This window comes from Lolium rigidum, chromosome 2 (assembly GCF_022539505.1).
Source record: "Lolium rigidum isolate FL_2022 chromosome 2, APGP_CSIRO_Lrig_0.1, whole genome shotgun sequence".
NCBI lineage: Eukaryota > Viridiplantae > Streptophyta > Magnoliopsida > Poales > Poaceae > Lolium > Lolium rigidum.
Window position 1 is genome coordinate 260,796,740 of NC_061509.1, and position 7,113 is coordinate 260,803,852.

Sequence of the window (7,113 nt, forward strand, 5' to 3'; positions counted from 1 at the left end):
CTTGCAACTGATGATGTTCTGGTCGCGGGGACGAGGTACAAGAGTCCACGTCTTGTTCTGGTGCAGCGCGTGCATCTCAGATTCCATAGCCGTCCGCCAGTTCGGATCAGTCAGCGCCGTGCGGTAGGAGGAGGGCTCGGCGAAGAAAGCACGCCGCTGCGGATCATACCGCACCGTCCCGTCCGTACGAATAAGCGGACGTGAGATATTGTTGCGCAGACGGGTGACTGGCCGAGTCACAGGTGGAGGAGCTGGTGAGGCCGACGGTGGCGACGAAGCCGGCGGAGTCGGCGGGGAGCTGGCCGAGAGCGACGGAGATGGATCCCGCGACGCGCCGGGCGACCCCGACGCAGAGACGCTGTTGGCCACGTCGCCAGCTTGGCCGGCCGATGCAGGCCCAGTGGAGATGGGCGATGGAGGGTCCGTCGCGCGAGACGGGGACGGCGGACGGACCAATGGCGTCCCATGCAGCGTGGAGGCCGACCCAGCCTGGTCAGCTGGTGCACGATCGGCCGACGCAGCAGGCTCGGGTGCATGGCCTCCGGGCGAGGTCCCGACGTCGATCGCGGGAGCGCTACGACGAGGCAGCGCTGGCGACGTAGTCTCGGCAGCTGCAGATCCTCCAGTACCTGAAACGGACATAGAGCTGCTCGGGGCAGGATTAGGCTCCAACAAAGTAAGGTTGTAATTCCTCACACGATCATCATAGAGAACCGGTTCAGAAATAGGAAAATGAGATGATGGTGCAACAGGAGCAGATGCCGATGAAGAGTCGGCTGCAAATGGATACACTGATTCGTCGAACACGACGTCACGAGATATGTAGATGCGTCCCGTGGACCTATCGAGGCACTTGTACCCTTTATGCATATAGCTATATCCAAGAAAAACACATTGTCGAGAACGGAACGCAAGCTTCCGATTATTGTAAGGCCGCAAATTTGGCCAACACGCACTCCCAAAAGAGCGAAGAAAAGTGTAATCTGGTTGTTCATGAAATAAACGAAAAAGAGGGGAGGCATTGTTTAACGTGCGAGTAGGCATGCGATTTATAAGATATGTAGCAGTAAGGAATGCTTCGTCCCAAAAGCGAACGGGGAGCGAAGAATGAGCAAGAAGAGCGATGCCCGTCTCAACAATGTGCCTATGTTTTCGCTCGGCAATGCCATTTTGTTGGGAGGTATGAGGACAAGAAACGCGGTGAAGGATTCCCTCATCTCGAAAGAACCTATTAAGGCGATGATATTCCCCACCCCAATCGGATTGAACAGCCAAAATTTTAGAGTTGAATAATCTCTCGACATGTTTTTGGAAAGAGTAAAAAGCTTGCTCCACCTCTGATTTGTGTTTGAGCAAATATATCCAAGTAAAACGGCTGAAATCATCTAGAAAACTCACATAATATTTAAAACCCCCGCTAGATGTAATAGCGGGTCCCCAAACATCGGAATGAATAAGTTCAAGAGGACTATGGGTTACATGAGTAGAACGATCAAAAGGTAATTGGTGCACTTTGGCACGTTGGCAAGCATCACAAACTAGAAAATCACTCGAAGGTGCACAAGCTATTTTATTTGTCCGAAGGACCGACTCGACGACGCTTTTAGATGGATGACCGAGCCTCTGATGCCACCGATCCGAGGAAACTTTGGCACCGGAGAGACCATAACGATGGGACGCTAAAATGGAAGAGATGGAGCTTGGCACCGGGTAGAGACCGTCATGGCATTTACCGCGAAGAAGAACCCTCCTCGTGGCTCGATCCTTAACATAGAAACAAAAGGGGTGAAATTCAACAAAAGCATCGTTATCATAAGCGAGTCGCTGGACAGAAAGGAGATGCTTGCTAAGCCTAGGAACATGTAAAACATGCTGAAGATACAAAGGCTTGGAAGAACCGGTTATCAATGAGTGACCAATGTGAGAGATGTGCAAACCTTGCCCGTTGGCGACCTGGACAGTGTCCTTGCCGGTGTAGCGCTCGCTGACGTGCAGGCGATCAAGGTCGCTCGTCAGATGATCGGTGGCGCCGGAGTCCATATACCAGTGGGGGTCGACGTGGTAGGAGCGATCACCGCCTGCTTGGGCGGAGTTGCCAGAGCGCTCACCACGATCACGGGCGTCCTCGGGCTGGAACGCGTGGTTGAAGCGTTGACGGCAGCGAAGAGCATCATGCCCGAACTTGGAGCAGACCTGGCACTTGGGGCCATTGCGACGCTGCTGACCGCGGCCGCCGCGGCCGCCGCCACGTCCGCCTCCCTGGCCACCGCCAGAGTGGCCGCCTTGGACACCACCTTGCCCACCAGATCCTTGACCGCCACGAGGAGGGCCGCGGCTGCCATCGAGGTGGCGCGCGGCAGAGTTGGCGGAGGAGTGGATGTCGGTGACAGCAGCTTGTTGCTCGAGGCGCAGCTCGGCGCCGACGAGGTACGCATAGAAGTGGTCGAGGCTGACCGCCGCGTCGCGAGTGGTGAGGGAGGCGACGAGCGGTTCGTACTCCGGGCCGAGACCGGCTAGCATGTAGCCGAGCACCTCCTCATCTCCCAGGGGCGAGCCGATGGCCGCCATGGAGTCGGCGAGGGCCTTCACGCGATTGAAGTACTCGGTGGCGGTGAGGTCCCTCTTGCGAATGTTGGAGAGCTGGTAGCGGATTTGCATCACCCGGGCGCGGTTCTGCGAGGTGAACATGGCGTGTAGCGAGGCCCATACGCCCGCCGAAGTCGTGAGCTGGGTCATCTGACCGACGAGGCCCTCGGACATGGAGCCAAGGAGCGCGATGAGGACGAGCTGGTCCTGCTGGTACCAGCGAAGGAACGCCGGGTTGGCGATCTGGCGGGCAGCGTCACCTTCGCCCTCGGTGAGGGTCGGCGGGGGCGCGACGATCGTGCCGTCGACGTAGCCGAACAGGTGCGCGGCATGGAGCGCAGGCACCGCTTGCGTCTTCCACAGGAGGAAGTTCTCCCGGGTGAGGCGGATGGTGATGAGGCTCGTGATGGACTGGATGGAGACCGCCGGAGCCGCTGTAGCGACGGCAGGTGCGGAAGCTAAAACGTCGCTGGTGACGATCGCACCAAGGCGAGCATCCGCGGCAGCAGGCTTGGTGTCCATGGCGTGAAGCGGAAGGTGGGATGGGATCGAGCCTATCTGATACCAAGTGAAACTTGTATTTTTGCCGTACGTTGCCCATAGGGCCTCATCTCTATTTATACTCATAATCAACTTGTACAACAAGGTTACAATCAGATCGTGATCAAGCTATGATACGATTCTGTAGACAGGATCTCATATACATGGATAGGATCTCATATACATGGAAGCTACCGATACACAATTATACACAGCGATACACGCGCGATAGCCTGTCTAACAAACCCTTTTTTTTTAGTGGTTTCTATTGAGATTTTTGTTTGATTCTCAAACTATTTTGCTACCAGTAATTGGTTGAGTTCTATGCAACAAGTTTGCATGTTTAGAGCTTCAAACGGTTCCATTTTCAACATTTCTATTTTGACGTGCAATGTGCCAAATCCATGTGATACTCCAGTGATGACTTATTTCACCTCCAATATCGTTCCAATTCCTGAAAGCACATCTGTGAGATGGTGTATGTTATGTGGAGCAGAAGGGACATCTGAGGAGTTTATTTCTTGCTTAAAATTTGACCCTTTTTTTTTGGAAAAGATCGTGTGATCTCACATGCTGTTTTACACTTGTTTGAATTTGATGCCATTTGCAAACACATCGAGTTTCAAACTTGGTTACTTTTCAAGATTTTTGGTCTGGCTGGTTCCGAACAACCAAACATATTATGAGCTACATTATTTGGCGAGCCAAATCATGAATTTTAGAAACACTAGGTATTTTGATTGTTAGTCCGACCGGCATTGCATTTGTTAATTTGGTGCTAACTATTTGTTTTTTTTCTAAAGATAAGTTTTGGTAAGCTTTTGTTCACCACTGGAGAAACTAGCACTAGTTATAAGTATTTATTTTAAACACCAGGCTCGATGAGCCCAGCTTTGAATTAACAAAGCCATCAACCGGCAAGAAGTACACAGTGACAACAAGCAAAGAAAAAAGAAGAAAGATAAAAACTGGGGATACCAGTTAGAGATACAAGTCCAGGGGGTGAAGACCTAAATCCTAAAACAAGGAACAAGTACAATAGAGCCAGGCCCTAAACTACAAGTTTGTTGGATAACTGTTGGTGTATTTGTTGGGCTGTCTTCTTTTTCTCTGTTGTGGCCCATCTGGCCCAGCCCAGTCCTGATCTATATATCTCTGTAACCCTAAGCTGAGAGAGTTCCTCCCTGCAGCCTCCTTCTACCTCAGGTTAGGCCCTCACCTCTGCCCACATGGTATCAGAGCAAGGGGCAGTGAGGGCAACGACTGGAAGGACTGCCGATCTGGAAGCCTAGTCTGATGTGGCAGCTAGGAGGAAGAGGAAGAGGAAGGGAGTAGGCTACTGCGGTGGCTGGGAGGAAGAGGAAGGGAGTAGGCTGCTGCGGCGGCAAGGAGGGGAAGGCAGTGACGAGTAAGAAGACGAAGAGGGCATCCTGCGGGTAAGCCCTTTGGTGTTTCTAAGAGGTTAGTTTGGTGTCAAGCATGGGGGACAACGGGGATTTGGCCAAGGCTCTGGAGAAGCTGGCAGAACTTATCACTACCAAAGGAGATGGAGGAGGAGGATCTGCTGGAGGGGGAGCAATCGTTCCCCATACCAACATCGGTCAGAAACTTGAGCTGCCGGCAAATGAAATCAAGTTGGATGGAGTGGCCAACTATCTCCGGTGGTCAAGGAGGGCGCTGCTGATTTTAAACTCGAAAGGGTTGGATGAACGTGTGAGTGGTGAAGCTGCAGAACCAGCAGACAAGGCCAGTCCGGAATGGAAACAGTGGAATGCCATAAATTCTCTTATTGTGGCATGGTTGCTTAACTCGTTGGTTCCTAATATTGCTGCTTCTGTAGAGGCACTCACAAAAACTTCAGAGGTATGGGACACCCTATCAAATCTCTATTCTGGAAAGGGGAACATTATGTTGATTGCTGAGATTGAGGATAAAGTGCATGACTTGCAACAAGGAAACAAAACTGTGATTGCATATGTGGCTGAGTTGCAGCATCTTTGGGGAGATTTAGATCATGTTGATCCTCTGGAACTTTCCCATGGGGAATGTGTGAGTGCTGCTGCAAGCTGGATTGAACGTCGGCGAGTCGATCATGAAGTTCTTGAAAGGTCTTAATCAAGATTTTGAGGGGAGAAGGGCCGCTTTACTGCATCAAACCACTACTCCTTCTCTCAAAGAAGCCATTGCAGCTATGTCCAGAGAGGAAGTGCGTCTGAATATGACAAAGGGAAGCAATTCTGTCCCTCATCCGACCTTCTACACTACCGAGAGACAAGAGATGAGAGACTGCTACACTTGTGGACATAAGGGACACTTGAAGCATCAGTGTACCTCCTTTGCTACACCCAGTAGGGGGAGAGGAGGATACACACATGGCAGAGGAAGCTACAGAGGAAGAGGTGGTGGACAGCCATATGGACAGCAGTATGGCAGAGGTGGTGGACAGCCATATGGACATCAGTATGGCAGAGGTGGTGGACAACCGTATGGACAACAGTATGGCAGGGGTGGTGGACAGCAGCACGCTATATCACCCAAGGCACATATGGTAGCAGCTTCAAAGCCAATTACCAGTACCTCTCAGGGAGAATCAAAGGAAGAAGGACAAAATGAAGCAACCTTTGGGAACTTTGCTCACTATGTCTACAAAGATGAAGGTAATATTGATCGAGTTTCTATAGTCACTCATAATGCTAATTCAGATTGGATTCTTGATTCTGGAGCATCCAAACATGTTACTGGGAATATTAGTGAGTTTGACTCTTATACTCAGTATCCTCCCACACATAGAGGCACTATCCAAATAACAGATGGCAAAGCACAATCTATAAAAGGGGAAGGGTCGATGCAATGTACACCAAACATAAAATTGTCATCAGTTCTACATGTTCCTGCTTTTCCAGTAAATCTGCTATCTCTAAGTGCCCTGATTGATCAGCAGGACTACCGTATAACAGTTGATATATATGTGTTTAATTCAGGAAAGAGAGAGCAGCAAGAAGATTGGGACTGCAACCAGGCATAGAGGTCTTTGGCACATAGATCGTGACAAGATGGGGCATGATGCTAGTTCTGTGCTTGCTGCGATTGTTGGAGGAAAGGAGAGTATGGCACTAGTTCATCATTGTCGAATGGGCCACATGGCGTTTGATAAAATGTTTCGAGATTTTCCTGATGTAATGAATGGAGTGGACAAAACCAAGTTATGTTGTGATGCCTGTGAATATGCCAAGCATACGCGACCCTCTTATGTTAGTAGAGGGATCAGAAGTGTATCCCCATTTGTGTTAGTGCACTGTGATGTATGGACGTGTCCTGTTGTGTCAGTAAGTGGCATGAAGTACTTTATGACTTTTATTGACTGCTATTCCAGAATGACTTGGATTTATCTTATGCGTCACAAAGATGAAGTGTTCACTTGTTTTCAGAGTTTTTGTGCCTATGTGAAAAACCAATTCAATAGTGCAAGTGATCAGAACGGATAATGGTACTGAATATATCAACAAAACTTTTGCTGCTTTCTTATCTTCGCAAGGTATACTGCACCAGACTTCATGTCCTGACACTTCTCCCCGGAATGGAGTTGCTGAGCGGAATAATAAGCACATTCTTGAAGTGGCTCGATCTCTTATGTTTACCATGAATGTTCTCAAATTCTTATGGAGTGGGGAAGTTATGACTGCTACGTATTTGATCAACAGAATGCCTTCAAAGATTCTAGGTATGCAGTCTCCTTACCAACTCCTTCTAAATAACAATGACTTTGTTGTACCACCCAAACTCTTTGGGTGTACATGTTTTGTAAGGGATCACAGACCATCTGTTGGCAAGCTAGATCATCGGACTATCAAATGTATCTTTATTGGTTATTCCTCCAGATAGAAGGGTTACAAGTGTTGGAGTCCCACTGACAGGAGGACATTTGTAAGCATGGATGTTACGTTTCGCGAGTCAGAACCATTTTATGATGGTGAGAGTGATCTTAGT